The sequence below is a fragment of the Pelophylax lessonae genome (assembly GCF_965119305.1).
Source record: "Pelophylax lessonae genome assembly, chromosome: 3".
NCBI lineage: Eukaryota > Metazoa > Chordata > Amphibia > Anura > Ranidae > Pelophylax > Pelophylax lessonae.
Window position 1 is genome coordinate 517,406,066 of NC_138770.1, and position 19,560 is coordinate 517,425,625.

Consider the following 19,560-nt stretch of genomic DNA (forward strand, 5'->3'; position numbering starts at 1 on the left):
ATGGTTTTGGTAAGTCTAAAGGAAAAAGTCTTCAGAAAATCTTATAGTGTGTATGGCCCTTAAGATTAAACACATGTCCAGCCGAAATCTTTTTGATTTTAATAGCATGGAGAAGTGTTGGAATCTCTATAAAGTTTAATTGCTGTCTTTGTCCACATTGGGTCGGTTGTGCCAGTGGATCTTTTAGAACAGCAGCTTCTTCTAGTATGGTCTGAAGAACAAGTAGGGGAATAGCATAGCTCCCAACTGTCCTCAATTTTGAGGGACCGCCCCTGATTGGGAACAAAGTCTCTCTGTTTCTCTTTCCTCTTCCATATGTCCCTCATTTTGGTCTGATCAATAATAGTTGTAAATAAAATGTACTTTCAAAAAGTGTTTCCCAGTGCTAAACCTTTCATCCAATGTCTAAATTGCTGCATTTGTAAATTTTAAAAGCCAGTATAAAGGCATATTAGGGCTAAAAAAAAAAAAAAAACCGCTTGTGGGTCCAACTAATTTTTTATGGTATAATTCTCTTAAGGGGGCGTGACAGGGGGTGTGTCCTATGTCTACATATCTTTTTTTACATATCTTTTTCTAATAGGTGTCCCTCATTCCAATCCTAAAAAGATGGGAGGTATGGAATTGGCTGAATAATCTTTACCTTTAAATTTTACTAAACAGGTGCGGGGTAGGATTAACACTGCACACTGGGTCAAAATGGCAAAAGGGTGCCCATTAGTACAAAACAATGTTACCCTCCCACCCCCCATTCTCTTTTCTGTCCTCAAGGCCACACAGGATCATGGATTCGCCAGCCCCTGTCTCACCCAAAAAAAGTGGTGCCGCCATTTAGGTTCATGCTCTCCTGAGATGTCCCGCCACTCCACTGAGGATTGGGGAATCTTTTTTTTTTGTGGATCTATTTTGGGGCAGTGTATGTGGGACTCATTTGGTCCCCACAACGACTCTGTGGCTCTGTCCTGCCTTGTCCTACTGCCAGATTTCTTTTTCTCTTTTTTTTTTCTCCTGCTCTGTTTTGTAATAGTTAGGTAATAATTCTGATTTCTTCAGCATTCCCTCCCTGGTTGCGAGTTATTTACCATGCGTATGCTGCCATGAAGGCACCAGGAAAATGGAAAATGGAATACTTACCTTACCTTAATTTTCCTTTCCTGGTGCCTATCCATGGCAGCATATTCCCCTTCCTTGTTCTTAGTCTTGTGGCTGAATTAAGTCTAGTTACAAGAATGGGGGCGGGGAGCATCATTCTTTTATAGAGTTCTAGTGATCCTGTGGGTTGGCCAGGGACAGAGCAGCAAACCATGCTCATGTGTATGCTGCCATGGATAGGCACCAGGAAAGAAAAATTACGGAAAGGTAAGTATTCAATTTTCCATTATGAAGCTATAAAAACTGGAGCACATAAAAGCAATGTCTCTGTGGTTCAAGAACAACAGTGTCTATAAGGGCTTGTTTACACTTGCTTCAAAACATGGCATTGGACACGCTTTTGTAAAGCACTCTGAACACAAATCAAAGGCCCTGTCACTAAATAAAATGGTTAGCTTACAGTCCTGTTTACACGTTCTGTTTGCTTTGCTTCACTTCCAAAATGATACCCTATGTCACTTTAGTGGTGCTTGAAAACATCTCTAAAGCCTCTATAGAAGTCTATGACAAAGCTCGCTTGAAGCACCTGAAGCTTTTGAGAGGCTTTAATTCAGCTTTAGCTTTGCTTTGTTTTGGAGAAATTGCAGGTATGAGATACCAACACACACAGTGCATCTGCCAAGCTTCTTAAATTAAGCTAATTAAAGCTTAAAAAAGTATCACTAAAGCACCACAGAAGCTTTGCAGAAGCAAAAAAAAAAAAAGCACGTTGAAGTGGTAGGCGCTTTAATGTGTGTTTAACCACTTGTCGACCAGTCGCTGTAATTTTACGGTGGCAGGACAGCTCTGTCCTGCGAAACAACGCACTTGCACTTCGCTTTGCAGGACTGCTAATGGGGACGCGCACAACGTTGGAGGCGTACGCACATGCCGATTGGCTACAGGAGGAGCCAATCATCGGGTCCGGTGGCCGCAATGTCCACCGGGCACCCGCGATCGCTCCCCGTGGAGACAGAACGGCTATCTGCTGTTGCAAACATGGCAGGCTGCTGTTCTGTCAGTAATCTTATTTAAATCCTTACTTAAGTCCTCTTATTTAGGAACACAAGTTTCTGTGTTCATGCAGAAAGCCCATCCCCCACACAGTTAGAAAGCACTCCCTAGGGACACATTTAATCCTTTGATCGCCCCTGGTGTTAACCTCTTCCTTGCCTGTGTCATGAGTACAGTAACAGTAAATGTTTTTAGTACCGATTACTGCAGTAATCTCACTGGTCCCCCGAAAAGTGCCAGAAATGTCAGGTGTCTTATCTGTTCGCCGCAATGTCGTAGTCCCACTAAAAATCGCTGATCACCACCATTACTAGTGAAAAAATAAATAAAAATTGCATCTTTCCCCTAGTTTGTAGACGCAAAAACTTTTGCGTAGACCAATCAATATACACTTATTGGGATTTATTTTACCATAAATATGTAGCAGAATACATATTGGCCTAAAATAATGAAAAAAATAGATTTACAATTTATTCATTTTTTTTTATTGAAAATGTTCTATGACAGAAAGTAAAAAATAATGTATTTTTTTTTTCTTTTTCAGAATTGTTTCGTTGTTTATAGCGAAAAAAAAATTGCAGAGGTGATCAAATACCACCAAAAGTAAGCTCCATTTGTGGGAAAAAAATTACGTCAATAGCTGTGGCCAGTCACAGCTGTCACAATGTTTCTCAATGGCTGCAGGAAGACAGCCAGAAAGAGAGAAAAATGATTGCTTTACAGCAATCATGGCTGTAAATGCAATCGCAGTGTAAAAATAAAAAAAATTAATTCTGATTTAGTAAAAAAAAAATGGAAGTCTTTAACCACTTCCTGCCCGCCCTATAACAGAATGACGGCGGGAATGTGGTTGTGTTATCCTGGCCGGACGTCATATGACGGCGGCAGGATAACACAGCTCTGGGCGTCCCCCGGGGGCACGCAGAGCGGCGATCGGTGATGCGAGGTGTCAGCCTGACACCCTGCACCTCCGACTACTGACTGACGTAGCTCTTTACCATGTGATCAGCCGTGTCCAATCACGGCTGGTCACATCGTAAACAGGAACAGACAGGCACGAGTAAAGGAGCGCCGATCGGCGGCTCCCCTGACAGGGGGGGGGTCAGCACTGGTAATCAGATCATTGATTACCAGTGCAGACCCTCGGGGGGGGATGCCACTAGATCCACCAGGGATGCCCACTATGACCCCAGGGATGCCCACTATGACCCCAGGGATGCCCACTATAGCCACCAGGGATGGCAATCAGGGCTCAGGGAGCCCCCCATTGCCCTCCCCATCAGTGATGCCCACCAGTGTCCTCCCTATCAGTGCTGCGCACAAGTGCCCATCATTGCCATTCTTTAGTGTCGCCCACCAGTGCCCATTATTGCCCACCAGTGCCGCCTATCAGTGCCCATTAGTGCCCATCAGTGCCGCCCGTCAGTGCCGATCAGTGCCGCCCATCAGTGCCCACCAGTGCCGCCTATCAGTGCCCATTAGTGCCCGTCAGTGCCACCTATCAGTGCCCATCAGTGCCACCTATCAGTGTCCATCAATGCCGCCTATCAGTGCCCAGCAGTGCCGCCTATCAGTGCCCACCAATGCTGCATATCTGTGCTATCTATCAGTGCCACATATCAGTGCCCATCAGTGCCGCCCATCAGTGCCGCCCATCAGTGCCACCCCATCAGTGCCACCCCATCAGTGCCTCCTCATCAGTGCCTGTCAGTGCAGTCTCATCAGTGCTCATCAGTGCAGGAAAAAACGTATTTATTTACAAAATTGTATAACATAAACAAAAAACTTTTTTTTTTTTTTTCAAACTTTTCGGTCTTTTTTTATTTGTTTAGCAAAAAGTAAAAATCGCACAGGTGATCAAATACCACCAAAAGAAAGCTCTATTTATGGGGGGAAAATGACATAAATTTGGTGTAGGTACAGTGTTGCATGACCGCGCAATTGTCATTCAAAATGCAACAGCGCTAAAAGGGGAAAATTGGCCTGGGCAGGAAGGGAGGGAAGTGCCCTGTATTAAAGTGGTTAAAAGACTCACCATGCCTCTTAAAAAAAAAATAATAATATCTTGGGGTACTCTTAAAAAAATGTGGTCATTTTATTGGTGTTTCCACAGTCCTGGTGCTCCGCGGCCTCAAAAAAATTGGTAGTAAGACCATTTCGATTTTATGCCCCTAGAATACCTGAATGTGCTCATTGGATTTTGTGCCACTCTGTGTGGCTAGGCTGTAAAAGTCTCACACGTGGTATTGCCACACTTGGTAGGAGTAGCAGAATGTGTTCTGGGGTGTATTTCTAAGTATGCCTATGATGTGCATTAGAAATACCTTTATTAATTGCAAACTTTGTGTAAAAATACGCCCCGTGTGCATGGGGCCTTACAGCTGTAACGCTGGTCCTCAGAACGCGCAGGTCGTGGGTTCTTGTTGCAGCTTAAAAACGCCTAAGGCCACTTACAACTTAAAAACATCTGTGTGTGCATGAGGCCATAGAATAACATGGAGGTGCGTTTTTAGGCTGCAAAAAGAAAACGCCTGACGCTACTTACAGTGGCGTTAAAAACGCCCCGTGTGCATGGGGCCTAATAATAAAAGAAAACAGTCATATGCTACATACTATTGTAAGGGAAAACCCCAAAACTCATGGGTTTCAGTAACATTTTGACTGTTGAATAGATGTATTCATTATACAAGCATATAGGCAGAAATACACACTTGGAGAGCTCCTCAATCACATTACAGTACATAGTGTTGGTTTCAAAAAGAGTAGCTCTAACTGGCAAGGACACCTAAAACAATGTATATGTTTTACAAAGGATGGGACCTATCTATCTAAAGTTTCTTGGAAGTCAAATCTTGATTGAAATGCAGAATAGTTGTTCACATAGGCTTGTCACTTCCAGTGGCTCTGTGGGAAAAGGCTGAGATAGCCATCATTACAGCTGGAGGTGTAAATAGCATTTTAATACAAAATACAGCTGTTACGCAATATGACTTCTAACAAAATATGCATCCAATATATCTGCTTAATCAGATATAAATGGTTGATAATCAGAAATAAATGTTTGATAAATAAAATGGCTATACCATTTTCCCTATCACTATCCTGAGGTTAATAAATTAAGTGAGGATCTAGCACTAGCATGAAAGAAAATGACTTGGGTATCCATAAATCTGCAATGATCTAACTATGAGGGTGCTGCTCTTGGACCGGAATTGTTGCCCTCTTGAATCACAATCACTGAAAAACAAAAGGAGACACAAGAGCACAAAACTCCAAAGCATTTAGTAAATAGATAAAATTGCACTCACCAACCAACAAAGAAAATCTTTTGGAAAGCTAATGAAAATCATTTTATATATAATATGTGTATATAGATAACTAATAAATAAAAATTACATTTTTACATGTGGCTATATATATATATATATATATATATATACATACACTTTCACAACCTATGAGGATCATTTTGGTAGGAAGTGAACCTACACACACCACATTCATGGCTCTTAATGTTCATGTTCATTTTGGCCACATGTAATCATTTAATTATTTTATTTATTTATTTGTTTCCCATTTGCAACACATTCCCTGCAGCACCCTCCCCCCCCTTCCCAACAGAGGGATCATGTGGATAGAGCATGGAAGCATGGATAGAGTAGGTGATCAGTGCAGCGGGTGGGGGAGAAACTGAACCTGATATTTTTTAGTGGCTCTCACTGCCAGTGCTGTATTTTGGCCAAGGCCAACAAGGCCCAGGCCTAGGGCAGCACTTTGCAGGGGGGCAGCAAAAAACCACCCCCCTTCACCTGAGACTCTATTGGCCAGTGGATGCTAGAGCCTCCTCTCTCACCCCCCTCTCTCTCTCACCCCTCCTCTCTCTCTCCCTCTCACCCCTCTCGCTTTCTCTCTCTCCCCCCTCTCTCTCTCCCCCCTCCACTCTCTCTCCCTCTCTCTCACCCCTCCTCTCTCTCTCTCTCCCTCCCTCTCACCCCTCCTCTCAACCTCCCTCTCTCTCTCTCACCCCTCTCTCTTTCTCTCTCATCCCCCTCTTTCATCCCCCCTCTCTCTCTCATTCCCCTTCTCTCTCGCGCTCTCTCTCTCATCCCCATCTCTCTCTCTCACCTCCCTCTCTTGCTCTCTCTCTCATCCTCTCACTCTCTGATCCCCCCTCTCTCTCTTTCCCTTACCCCCTCTTTCATTCCCCACCTCTCTCTCCCTCACCCCCCTCTCTCTCTCTCTCACCCCCCCTCCCTCCCTCACCCACCCCCTCTCTCTCTCCCTCACCACCCCCCTCCCACCCCCTTCTCTCTCTCCCACCCCCTCTCACCCCCTCCCTCTCGTGAGATCTCAGGGGTTCATGCTGGGACTTGTAGTCCTTCAATTTTGGAGGGAGTCACATCCGTTAAAAAAGGAGTGGGGCAAATTTACATGGGGAGGGGGGGGCACCCAATTTTAGTCTTGCCTAGGGCAGCACAAAACCAAAATACACCACTGCTCACTGCAGTAGCTGAAAGCTGACATCTCCTGCTCCAGCTGCTGCAGTGAGCACTACAAAAGATCGGTTTCAGGTATTTCCCCCCACCCGCTGCACTGATCCAGATTTCTCTTGCTACCTGGACCCCCCCCCCCCCCAATGTGCCCCCCCTCCCCAAAGTGCTACCAGCTTCTCCCCCCCCCCCCCCCCACTAGCAGCAGCTGCAGGCACACAGGGGATCTTCAGGATGGAGAGCAGGGAAAGGGCTGGTCATTCCTTACTTTTCTAGGTGAACACAGTGAATGCTTGTTACTGATCACTCACTGCACTCATTCATAGCTGAAGCAAAGTAAACTATGATCCTCTGTCTCCTGTTCATTCATCTGTAGTGCAGCAGAGGCTACAGAGAAAGACTGAGGATTGTGCCCTCAGTTCCTTTCGCTGTCCCAAAAATGTGACTTTAGGGGTTTGTTTAGGTCCCTGATATCTCACCAAAGCCCCCCCCCCCCCCCCACTCCCCCTTCCAACAGCATTGTGAATAAAATAAAAAAATATATTAAATTTAAATTAAATGAAAACGCATATCAAAAAGATTTTAGAATTGTAAAAAAGTAATAAACAATTTGTAAAAAATTAGACAAATTTGGGGGGCTTGGTCTGCAGCGAGCCGAGCTGGATGTGTGAGGACAGAGCTCCGCCGTCCATGGGGTTAATCCGGTTCCATCCCGCCTACCAACAAGCCACCTCTGCACCCTAATTAGGCGACACCGACCAGAGGATAACAGGGAACATGCCTAAAAGAAAGAAGGTGCCCGGAAAGCCACAGAAGCTGGCGGCCTTTTTCAATTCCCCGCCGCACGCTGCCGTCCAAGATGGCACCGGTCAGCTCCGGCCGCTGCCCGACCACTCTCCTCCTCCCTCTGCCCAGACAGGCTCTCCTGGCCACAGATACACTCATCTAATGTACATGACACCAGGGATGAGGAGATGGATGGACTGAAAGCCATACTAGCTGATATGGAGGATAGAGCAAACGCAATAATCTGAAAATCCGGGGAATCGGTCCCGCAGGAGCAACTCCGCACCTTTGCTACCAATTTGTTTAAATCTCTCCGCCCTGAGGCCACAGCTTTAGATATCACCATTGACAGGATCCATCATCTCCCCAAGCTGTCCTACCTGCCTGATACAGTCCCAAGGGATGTAATACTGCGTCTCCACTTCTTCCATATTAAAGAAAGAATTATGTCAGTTGCAAGAGACAGATCCTTGTTTCCTCCGCAGCATTCCAATCTCCAGTTTTTTGCGGACCTTTCCCAGTATACGCTCCAGAAGTGCAGAAACCTCAATACTATAACAAAGGCTCTCCGCAACCACAAGATAGCGTATAGATGGGGGTTCCCCACCAGGATTACGATTACCCGCCTTGGCTCTTCCTATGTGGGGGTCTCCCTGGAAAAGGGTCTGTCCCTCCTGAAATCATGGGACATTCTCCTTTACACCCAAGACCAGGAAGATGGGCTCCAGGCGCCCGCACACTTGGAACCCGAGTGGCGACTACCAAGAATTCCCGCTCCCATAAATAACCATGGGTGATGTGGTCTTTGTACTATTTTGACTTGCCCCGTTGACGGGATCCCTCACTGAGGATAGGAAAATATGTTTCTGCATACCACGCACTTGACCCCATAATGTGTTAAAGCAGCAAGTTGCTGCACGTGGACTATCACGCACCCCTGCATGCGTGCTCCCTACTTTTGCTCTTGTTGTGTTCTCTACGTTTCTTTTTCTCCCAGAAGCCGCAATCTTCATCTCCTTCCCTACTGATGTCAGTGGAACATCTAGGAACTACTACGTGCTGGCACTACAACCCCGGACTTTCCACGCTCTGCCTGATCCCCGGGACCCATCTGAGGACTATCACCAGCGATCTGTGAGTACACCATGCATAACACTACTCCAATCCCTGAACTCAATGACCATTCATGGGAGTGACGATCCTTTCACTCAATGCTAAGGGTTTGAACCACCCGGTCAAGCGTAGATCGATGTAGCAGGAAGTAAAAAATAGGGGGGTGACCAGCGCTATGGAATAATCCCAGAGACTTTTTACAAGTAGGAAGCAGCCACCAACCAACCCCTAGGGGGTAGGGGCCAGGTAATGTAAAGAAAGGATAAGTAGTTGGAGTCGGCGCTACCTGTTATATGTTTGGTAAAATAGTGGTGTGTTCAAACCATAAGATAATAATCACTTTAAAAACATGTGCGGAGTAAAGTGCCAGTGCAAAGGTGCATATAATCAAAGGAATATCATCTGGATAAAATATATGGTTAAATTGCTAAAAGGAATATAACAAAGTGCTGATAAAGAATATTTAATGTGAGGTGACAAGATAGTATAGAATAATAAATATGCTTCAAGATATAAAAACAATAAATAATGAGATGTAACTAGGGGACGATCCCCTATATATGGCTGTGCTCAAATAGGTGAAAGTGAGTGTGGTGAACTCAAGTGCTCGTGATTCAACTCTCCACTAGAGGTCGCACTCACCCTTAAAAAGAAGGTAACCAATAGTGGCTATGAGAATGTCCATAGGGGGATTTTTTGTATCCAGTCTGAAACTCCTAGGTCTGGTTCCTGGAAATCCTTTCAGATAGGCGGGTCCCATCTAGGTGCTCAAACATAAAGAAATCCCCATAGTGCAATATATATTTTTGAAAGCATGTAGTAGATTATAATAACTCACGGTGAGGAGTTTGCTGATCGACTCAGAGTGTTAGGCGCAGCGCCGGGAAGCTTCCGCGTTCCAACCACGGCAGACTGCCAAACATATAACAGGTAGTGCCGACTCCAACTACTTATCCTTTCTTTACACAATGTAGCAGGAGGCTGCTCTACATAAAAAGTGACATCTTGTTTATACAAGAGACTAATTTCTCCAAGCTGAATCCACCTCAATGCACACATCGCAGTTTTCCCCATGTATTCCGTGCTAATGTGGACTCTAAGGCCAGAGGAGTCTTGGTGGCCATTAGAGACACGGTTTCCTTTACTCTTCATCAAGAAATAAAAAGACAGCCAAGGCAGATATCTTATTCTCATATGCAATATCAACTCGGTTACTTATACACTTGTCAACGTGTACGCTCCAAATTCATGCCAACTGCGATTTGCGTCACGGCTCCTTCGCAAAGCTCGTAAACTCCAGGGATGTTTGCTGCTGTGAGGGGATTTCAACATGACACCAGACCCGGCCATGGAATCTTCTATCTCCCCAAACAAGAGGTTCCCACAGCTCAATCCCCTTATCCACAAGCATGCTCAATGCACTAATAGTGACTCTACCTAAGCCAGGGAAGGTTTCCCACAAAACTTTAGACCGATATCGCTTTTAAACAACAATCTTAAATTGTATGCCAAAATCATAGCCGGTAGGCTGACTAACATTTTATCGCTCCCTTTATTGGGAGTATCTAGCGCACACCCTCACCACCTTTGGTTTTCGGGGGTCTATTTTCTCTCCCTCAGCTCACGTGTATATCTCTGGAGCTCTACCCTTCCCTTTCAACATATGGTATGCGCCAGAGATGCCCCCTGCCCCCACTCATATTTAACCTATTGATGGAACCCCTTGCTGAAATGATTAGGTCTCACCGCAATATCTCGGGCTTTAAGGTTTGTGATAGACATCACAAAATTAGTTTGTTTGCGGACAATGTGATTTTGATGTTGACTAACGTGGGGTCCTCCCCTGGCTTCAGTGCAATCAACTCTCAGATTATTCAACCAAGTGTCATACTACAAGGTGAACAATTCCAAGTCACTCATATTGGACCTAGGGGTGCCACCCACCGTGAAGCGAGCTCTGGCTCCTTCCTACCCCTATGTGTGGAAATCAGATGGACTTAAATACATTGGCATTACTTTAACGCTGCATGCGAAGGACCTGGCTCGGGTTAACTATCTACCCTTTTTGACTACCCTTGGTTAAAAACTGCAGACAATAGCTAAGACAGAGCTATCATGGTTGGGCAGACTGGCCTCATTTTAAGATGATTCTCCTCCCCCAATTGCTGTATATGTTCCGTACGCTACCCATCCCTATTTTCCAATTCCTTTTTCCTTAAAGCTCAGGCTCTACTGAACCGATATTTGTGGAGAGGAAGGAAAGCCAGGTGTGCGTTCAGCAAGCTGATCCCCCATAGGAGGGCAGGGGGGGAGGGGCAATTCTTTATAAAGGACTATTATTTGGCAACGTCCATAGAGCAACAGAAGGCCTGGTTCCCTGGTGCCGCGAGGACCCTGTGGTTGGAGCTCGAAGAGTCCCAAGTTTCTAGAGGCGACTAATATAGTTACTTACTAGCGAGCTGATTTCATGCGGACTTCCATATCTCCAACCATGCATGCTGCAGTATCAGCCTGGCTGCATTTGACCAACGTGTCAGTAAACGACAGACCGACTACCCGCATACCGTTGCCCATATCTAGCATCCCATTTATAATACCTGACCTGGATGTTACACACTGGGGCGACCAAGGTATATCCAGGGTTGACGACTGGCTACACAGACTTTGAGCCGTGCAGATTATATATGGTATTAGAGATCAAGATTATTTAAAATTTTTGCAGGTCGCTCACTACTTGCGAAGCCACCCAGCAACTGCCCTGACTCTCCCATCCCAGGTAGCTAGGTATTACACTCTGACGCATGTTAAAACGAAGGGAATTAATCTGTTATACAATACTGTGAACCACAAGGACTCCTTTACTAAGTCTACCCACATATTGCATTGGGAACGGGACTTCGGTAAAACATAAAACTCAGATACCTGGCAAGCAGCTTTGTCGACCACTTACTCAGCGACTAAATGTACGAATCTCTGGGAGCTCACTCACAATATCCTCCCGCGGTGGTGTCAAACACCGCAGAGGATTGCCAAGATCTCGCCCATTGCCTCTTCAGAGTGTTAAAGGGGTTGTGGTAGGGAGGGGTCCCTGGTTTATATTATGTGGTCTTGCTCCCGACTGACACTGACACACTGGTGCTGGGCTTTGCAGTCCTGAGCTCCCCAGACATGGCCTTATGCTCCTTGGGTATTGACCAACTCCCCTACCACTTCTGTACGGTCCTTACACACATTCTGTTAGCAGCCCGCCTTTCCCTGGTCAGACACTGGAAGGACCCTAACCCCTACAGCTAACGGTAACTTTGGTAAGATGGCAGCTAACTGGGAAATATGTAAAAATTGGTTTGAATCCGGTTACAAGGTGTGAAGTGTGAGGTGTGGCTTCATTGCGGTTATTGTTCTCTCTTCCTTAACTTCCTTGACCTTCTATCTTCTTCCTCTTCTTGTCCAACCCCCCCCACCCACTCTTTTCCCTACTTCCTCCTTGTCTTCTCCCCCCCCCCCTTCTGTCTCACCTGTGCTTTGCGGCCTTCCCCAGTAGTAGACCGTTTCATCCTATCACACGCAGTGGCACTGCCAAAGTTATGATTGATACACTTGGAGACCTGTGCGGCTGTGTCCTGGGAGCGCTTTGATTGGGGTTGAGTAGCCCCTGGCCCATGCCACAGATAGGTCCCAGTTGGGGTGGCTGGACTGGGTGCTCTGGCCCTTCTCGATCGCTCTTGATGCTCGCTGAGCCTAGGTTTAATCTGGTTTTGCACTCTTGTAATGCACCCTGCGTGGCAAATCAGGGTTTTAAACTGTATGTTCTACTGTGATTGCTCAAAGGCAACTTTGTGAATCTTGGTTTCTTGTTCTGTTTTGTATGTTATTTGTAAAATCACCAATAAAAAACATTGGATGTAAATTGACAAATTTCTAATGAGACTGAAAAGCCACGCCCAATGTGTGGCATAATCTAGCCACACTCAGTGTTCCATGCCATGCCATGCTACATGCACCGTAGGTCACCATCTTCCTAGTAGGTGCCCCAGTGCATTACTTTACCCAGGGGCCCATAATGCTGTTAAGGTGGCACTGAGTATATTCAGGATAATACTGAAACAATAGAAATATCTCATAGTTTGAATGGAGATAATAGTTAGGAAGAGAAACAAAAATGGACACAATATCATTCAGTGTGAACATAAAAATTAATAAATGATAAAATTGCGATACAGATGATGGAAAGTAAGAATAAGACAATATTTAGACATTAAGTCAAACTTATATATATGTATATAATACATATAATCTGATCTTTTTAAGATACTGCGCATCTGCTTGATTATTATCATTATTATTTCAAACCCAGTCTTGGGTTTAAACAAAGACTTTAATAAGCACTGCTAGCGTGACTCACTTTTCAGAAGGAATATGTTTTGTATCTGAGCTGTGTAACACATATGGTAAGTTAAATTCATTAGTTTTAAAAATTAAAATGAGTTAAAGATAAAGCATAAAATAATCATAGCAAAATGTGTCGATTTAGAAGATATTGGAGGCTAAACTAATAGAGTAATAGAAACTTAGATCTAGCAAATGGATTCATGAAAATAGGTGAGTATTGCTTAAATAGTTTGCTGATTGGTCTGCTGATTCTATGATTTTGTGAAGCCTATCACGATGAAGCTTTTTTAAAATTAAAATCCCAAAAGCGCTTTTACCCTTCTGGATATACTGTATTCAAACATTGTGCTCTTTTGCACAGCCAAAATGTCCTGGCAATCTCAGAGTCACTCCCATTGAACAAATACCAGTCTCTAACAAATATAGTAGATTCAAATGATTAGAGGATAGAGAGGCTGATCAAAAGTAATTGAAAGCAAAGAAAACATGTCCAAAAAGTATAGTAGACTTTAACACACAGAATTTGGCTTCCTCAGTTAAATGCTGAAGTGTTATCTGAAACCATTGCATAAGGGATTGCTTTGTCTCACTGACTCACCTTCTAATAGCGTGAGAGCAGTACAACTATTCTCACGCAAGAATTCAAGCAACTCCAAAGAAAAGGAAACAATTTCTATGCAAAAAAAAGATCCAGTAGGCTAAAGACCAAACTACCAGTGATTTATAGGGGTAGCTTTCCTTAACTTGAACTTTAACCTAGCTGGCTTCTGGCATGGTCTCCACTTCTTTTTCACACTGTAGCTATTCTTTAGCAGAGCCCTGTAGAGTTCTGAGTTATGTGCACAGGAATCTCTATAGACTGTGTACATAATGTAGATGTCTCCCTCATTGTATTTCCCCTGATAGCCGAATGCTCTTAGCCTATAGTTTTAGGCTATTTTCTATATTGGTTATTGTTCTTGAACGCTCATAGCCATATGATCTTATGGCTATTTTTCCTTCCGATTGACACATGTCAAGTCGCACAGCAAGTCAAAAGCCATTAATTTTAATTTGGCCCGTTCTAACTGCTGCGACTTGAGTCACAGTGACTTGAAAAATAGTTTTTGCACTACTTTTGGGCCGACTTCAGTGCGACTTCCTTCTATAATGAGGGACAAGTCGCACTGAAGTCCCGCAAACAAGTCACACTACAAAGTAGCGCGACTTTGTAGCCGCAATAGTGGAAACGGAGCCTTAAAGCGGAGTTCCACCCTAAAATTATACTTACCTCCATCTTCTTGCTTCGGGTCACCTGAAAAACAAATGGATAATCGCAATTTTTTTTCTTTTTTACTAACCTTGTTTAGAAGAAAATATACTCACTTTACTTCCTCTTCCTCCCCTCGGTGGCCACAGCGATTCGTCACTTCCTGGCTTGCAATGATTCCTGGGAGCTGAACGTAATCTCTCCCAGGAATCAATGCGCCTGCACCGGCCTCGACATCAGTTCCGGTGCAGGCGCATCATACCTTGCTAAACAGCTTCTGGGCATGCCAAGAAGCTGTGCAGGGATGACGCTGCGGCACCGGAAGTGACGGCGGGGCCAGTGCAGTGCATCGTGGGACCGAAGAAGACGGAAGAGGACACAGAAGAGGATCGCGCTGGCTTCAAGCTGCCCACACCTGAGATGGCAGCGCTAGACAATACATTTTCAAGGTAAGTATTTCTTCTAAAAGGTAAGTGCAACCCGGGACAGATCAGAGGCTAGCCATTGTGGAATGCACTAGCCCTGACTATCCCGGGGGTATTTTTATTAAAAAAAACTTTCCCAGGGTGGAACTCCGCTTTAAATAGAAACTGACATTGCACACATATTAAACACATTATGAGTATTTAGGTTTGAGAATATAGGTTTGAGAATATAACTACCGTCGAGCCTTGAAAGGTGGCCACTAACGATGAGCTAAACTGTCATGAGTTTGGTTCAAGCAGGGTTCGGCAAACTTCAAAGTTCTGATGCCAAATCTAACCCCACTAAAATCAATAAGAGTCAAACCTGCTAAATTAACAATGCTCTTTTTTTGGGCTAATAAGGAACAGGGGGTCAAACATAGCTTGAGGGGGAAGGGGGCACTGGCCAGGAGCAGTGATTTTTTGAATGCTTCCAGTGGAACATAAAATGTCCAATTCCTTTAAATATCACGCCTGGAGGGTATCCTAACCCTGCCTGTGAAGGGGTGCATCTTTGTGATGTACAGAAAGTGCTGAGGCAGTACTGAGATTTACAAAGGAAAAAAAAAAGTTTTAAAATTGCTGGCAAATGACAAGTCATTGACAGATTAAAAAAACAACAAAAAACAAAACAGCACACAGACCCATCCAAGGGTTTGCTATTTATTTTGGGATTTGTGTGCTGTCTTTTTTCTTTAGTGCCGGTTCACATTTGTGCGATGCATGTTCCCGCATCGCATCCGCACCCCTGGCAGTTCACACTGCCATATGCTATACGCTGGGGGTGTCAATTAAATGTTAACGACACCCCCAGATCAGATCACATATCGCAGTGCGATCTGCAAGTTCGCACAGAATCGGATCGCACTAGTGTGAACCCCCATTCGATCCGATTCTGCTGCGGATAAAAAAAAAAAACCTTTGGGTGTGGTAAAGATTTTCGGGAGTCACTTTTGAGGGCGGCACAGTGGTGTAGTGGTCAGCACTTTCCCCTAGCAGCAAGAGGGTCGCTGGTTCAAATCCCAACCACGACCAGGGCTGCTGTTAGAAATTGCTGGGCCCTGTACAGACTACCTGGCAGGGCCCCCCAAGAAAATATTAAAGATATATTTAGCTAAAATTCCAACAAAATCACTATTAGCAGACACAAATATAACATAACTCGCATCCTTCTAAATCTAAAAAAAAAAAAAACGATGTTAAATAAAAAAGAAGATGAGATGAGAAAAATATACAGGCTGGGTAGTTGGAGCTCAGTTATCAGAGAGACAGAGAGAGAGAGGGAAACAAAGTTACAATTTACAAATAAACTACTGAGCAGAGATAAGTGCTGTGGGGGGGGGGGGGATTAGTTGGGGACAACTGTCTCTTTCTCAACAGATAAAAGCTGATAGCAGGGAGAGGGACAGATCAGATTCAGGTGCTGGAGGAAGATTTCTGTATTTGTTGTCCATCACTAATCCCCCTCTCTGTGTGTGCCCCCCTGTGTGCTCGGGCCCTCTACAAGAGGGCTGGTGGTCCCCCCCCCCCTATCAGCGGCCCTGACCACGACACTACCTGCCTGGAATTTGCATGTTCTCCCTGTGCCTGTGTGGGGTTCCTCCGGGTACTCCGGTTTCCTCCCACACTCCAAAGACATGCTGGGAGGTTAATTGGATCCTGTATAAAAAAAATTGGCCCTACTGTGTATGTATGTGAGTTAGGGACCTTAGATTGTACGCTCCTTGAGGGCAGGGACTGATGTGAATGTACAATGTATCTGTAAAGCGCTGCGTAAATTGACAGCGCTATATAAGTACCTGAAATAAATAAAATAAAGATTTTCGGGGGTGCACCTCACGCAAAAAATAAATAAATAAATGTGTGAGGTCCCCCAGGAAATCCATACCAGAATCTTTGGGTCTGGTAAGGATTTTAAGGGGTTCTGTGCCCCTCCCCCTTCTGAACCATACCAGGCCACATGCCCTCAACATGGTGATGGCCATGTTGATGAGGACATGTGCTAATAGTGGGTCCCTAGATATCAGCACCACCCCTACATCAATGAGTATGGGGTACATAATACCCCTACTCATTCACCAAAAAAATTTGTAACCTATAAAATAAATATTTCCAAACGTTTGTCAAGTCCCTTATTAACAAAAGAAATTCCTCTAAAAATGTTCCTTGTTGTAAATCCATTGTCATACACAAGGCCCACCACCCACTGAGTCACAAAAAAATATATATATAATCAGACAACCCGGTGCACACGACGGGTCCTGATGGTACCACTAGCCGAATGACAGTTCCCTGAAGCTGTCATATATAGAAGCAATAGAAATTCCACTATATATGATTTTTGGCTCCTGTCAAACATAGGGGCAAAACAGGTTAAAGTTCGGGCGTTCAGTTTGAACCTAGGTTTAGACCAAACAGTCACTCATCTCCCTTGTGGCCAATGAGATCTGCTTCTGTAAATGATATGGGGAGAAAGGTATAAAGGAATCGTATGTGATATGTTCTCTTAATTATATAAGTCTGCTTCAGAGATAACCTAATAAAAAGAAAAATGTAACTTGATACATGGGGAAGATTTACTAAAACTGGCACTCAGAATCCTGTGCAGCTATGCATGGCAGCCAGTCAGTTTCTAACCTCAGCTTGTCACTGAAGATTTGGCCTAAATGATAATATTTATGTGTATTTATAAATGTTTTTACCCAAGAATTATACAGCTTTTAACCATGATTCACACAATTTTAAAAATGAATTTAGTTGGAAAAATGTGTGAAAATTGTGTGAATTTTGACTGTAAAAATTCAAAAATAGACTATTGTTGTAAAGGACCCTTTCTATGAAGCACTATGCATTATAGTTGACTGTATTGGATTCAAAATGGCATACAAAGTGAGACTAGCATTCTGCTTACAAATTAACAAGATTTAAAAAATACCAATCTACATATAAAATTAGGTAAATGTTTTCTTGTAGCACACTGTACAGGATCACATGTCACTGTACAGCAGTGGAGCGCATCACACATACAGAGCAGCGGCTCCGACGCGAGTCTGTTTGGGTGCCCCCATAGCAAGCTGCTTGCTGTGGGGGCACTAGGCAGGAGGTAGAGGCCTGGAGCACCAGCGGGGGACCCGGGAAGAGGAGGATCTGGGCTGCTCTTTGCAAAACCATTGCACAGAGAAGGTAAGTACTACGTGTTTGTTATATTTAAAAAAAAGAAAACTGTATTATCACTTTATTATGACATTGGTTAAAAAAAAAAAAAGTTTAAATTTAAATTGAAAATAATAATCTATTCAACTACATATTCTTAACTCAAAATTCATTCAAGAACCTTCTACTGCTCTCAGCCTCCTCCAAATCTCCATATTCCTCTTTTTTGCTGCTGTGATCTGACTTTCTATTAGAGGGTGGCTAAATTTGTTCTCCATGGTCCCACTGTATGTAGCAATGTAGGCACCCTCTCTTGGACTTTTGCCTATAGGAAGTGTAGTGCAGTGCACAGGACTGCAACCAAAGTGAAGGGGAAAAGAAGGGGTTAGAGAGCTCATTTAGGACGTTACAAGGAGGCAGAAAAACACAGTAAGGCTTCTTTCACACGGTCCACCTCCGCAGGCGGATCCGTGTTGCTCAGCGGGGATCGATCCGCGATCCCCGCTGAGCCGGGCGGATGACAGCTCCATCTCCGCTTGCAGAGCGGAGAGGGAGGTGTCTCAGCACCCGCTGCCCTCTATGGGGGATCGGAGGAGAGCGGACCGCTTGTCCGCTCTCATCAGATCCGCTCTGCTCCGATTACTGAACGGATGGAAAAATAGGGTTTCCATCCGTCCAGATTTCAGCACAGGATCGGATGCGGATGGCAGCGGGTGTCAGCGGAGGTCACCTCCGCTGACACCCGCTGCCCCATAGAGCTGCATGGAGGATCCGATCAGATCCGCCTAAAAAACTGACAGGCGGATCTGATCGGACCGCCCGTGTGAAAGAGCCCTTTGACACAATTTCATGAAAAAAAAAAAGAGTACAGGGGCATTAAGTAGTGGATGTGTATGGATTCCTTTTGGAGAATAAGGATATTGTTTAGTGTCACTTAAATTTTTCCACAGAGTTCAACTTTAAGCCCCCGTACACACTGATGCGACTTGACAGTTCCAAATCTCATGACAAGTTGTACCCCATTGCTGGCAATGGAACTGTTCATATCGCCATGACTCATGTTGCAGCGATTATGAAAAAGGTTATTGTACTACTTTTTACAGATTTCATTGTGACTTGCATAGACTTATATGCAGTGCGGCTTTGAAATCACGCTGAAGTAGCGCAATTTCAAAAGCGCACCGGCGTGAACCAGGGCTAAAGGTGAACGTAGCCTTTAACCACTTGCTGACCGCCGCCCGACTATATACGGCGGCGGTCAGCCCCTCTCAGGCAAAGTGATGTACCGGTACGTCACTAGCCTGGGAGCAAATAGGGGGCGAGTGCGCGCCGCCGGAGGCGCTCTCCCGCCCCCGATCGTACCCGAAGAAACCGGAGTGTGTGACCGGTGGACCCGATGTCCGCCGGTCACTCGCGATCGTCAGGTGGAGAGGGAGAAAGGCAGGCGGCTAATGTAAACAAGCCGTCTGTCATTCTCCCCTGTGTAAAAGCACAGATCACTCGGTCCTGCTATGTAGGACCGTTGATCTGTGCTGTTACACACACAGCCACATCCAATCACAGTAAGAAACACGCCCCCTAGGGACACACTTAACCCCTCCCTCTCCAATAAAGTTAACCCCTTCCCTCCCAGTGTCATTTTTACAGTAACAGTGCATATGTATAGCACTGATTACTGTAGTAATGTCACTGGTACCCCCAAAAGTGTCAAAAATGTCAGTCAAGGGTCCGATCTGTCCGCCGCAATGTTGCAGTCCCGCAAAAAAAAAAA

The 19,560-nt window shown here is 44.7% G+C and overlaps 1 protein-coding gene across 1 annotated transcript in view; it reads left to right on the top strand.

The window, feature by feature from the left end:
• Nucleotides 1–19,560, top strand: part of LOC309549693 (sulfotransferase 6B1-like) — a 607,359-nt gene that overhangs the window by 352,874 nt on the left and 234,925 nt on the right. The window lies entirely within an intron of this gene.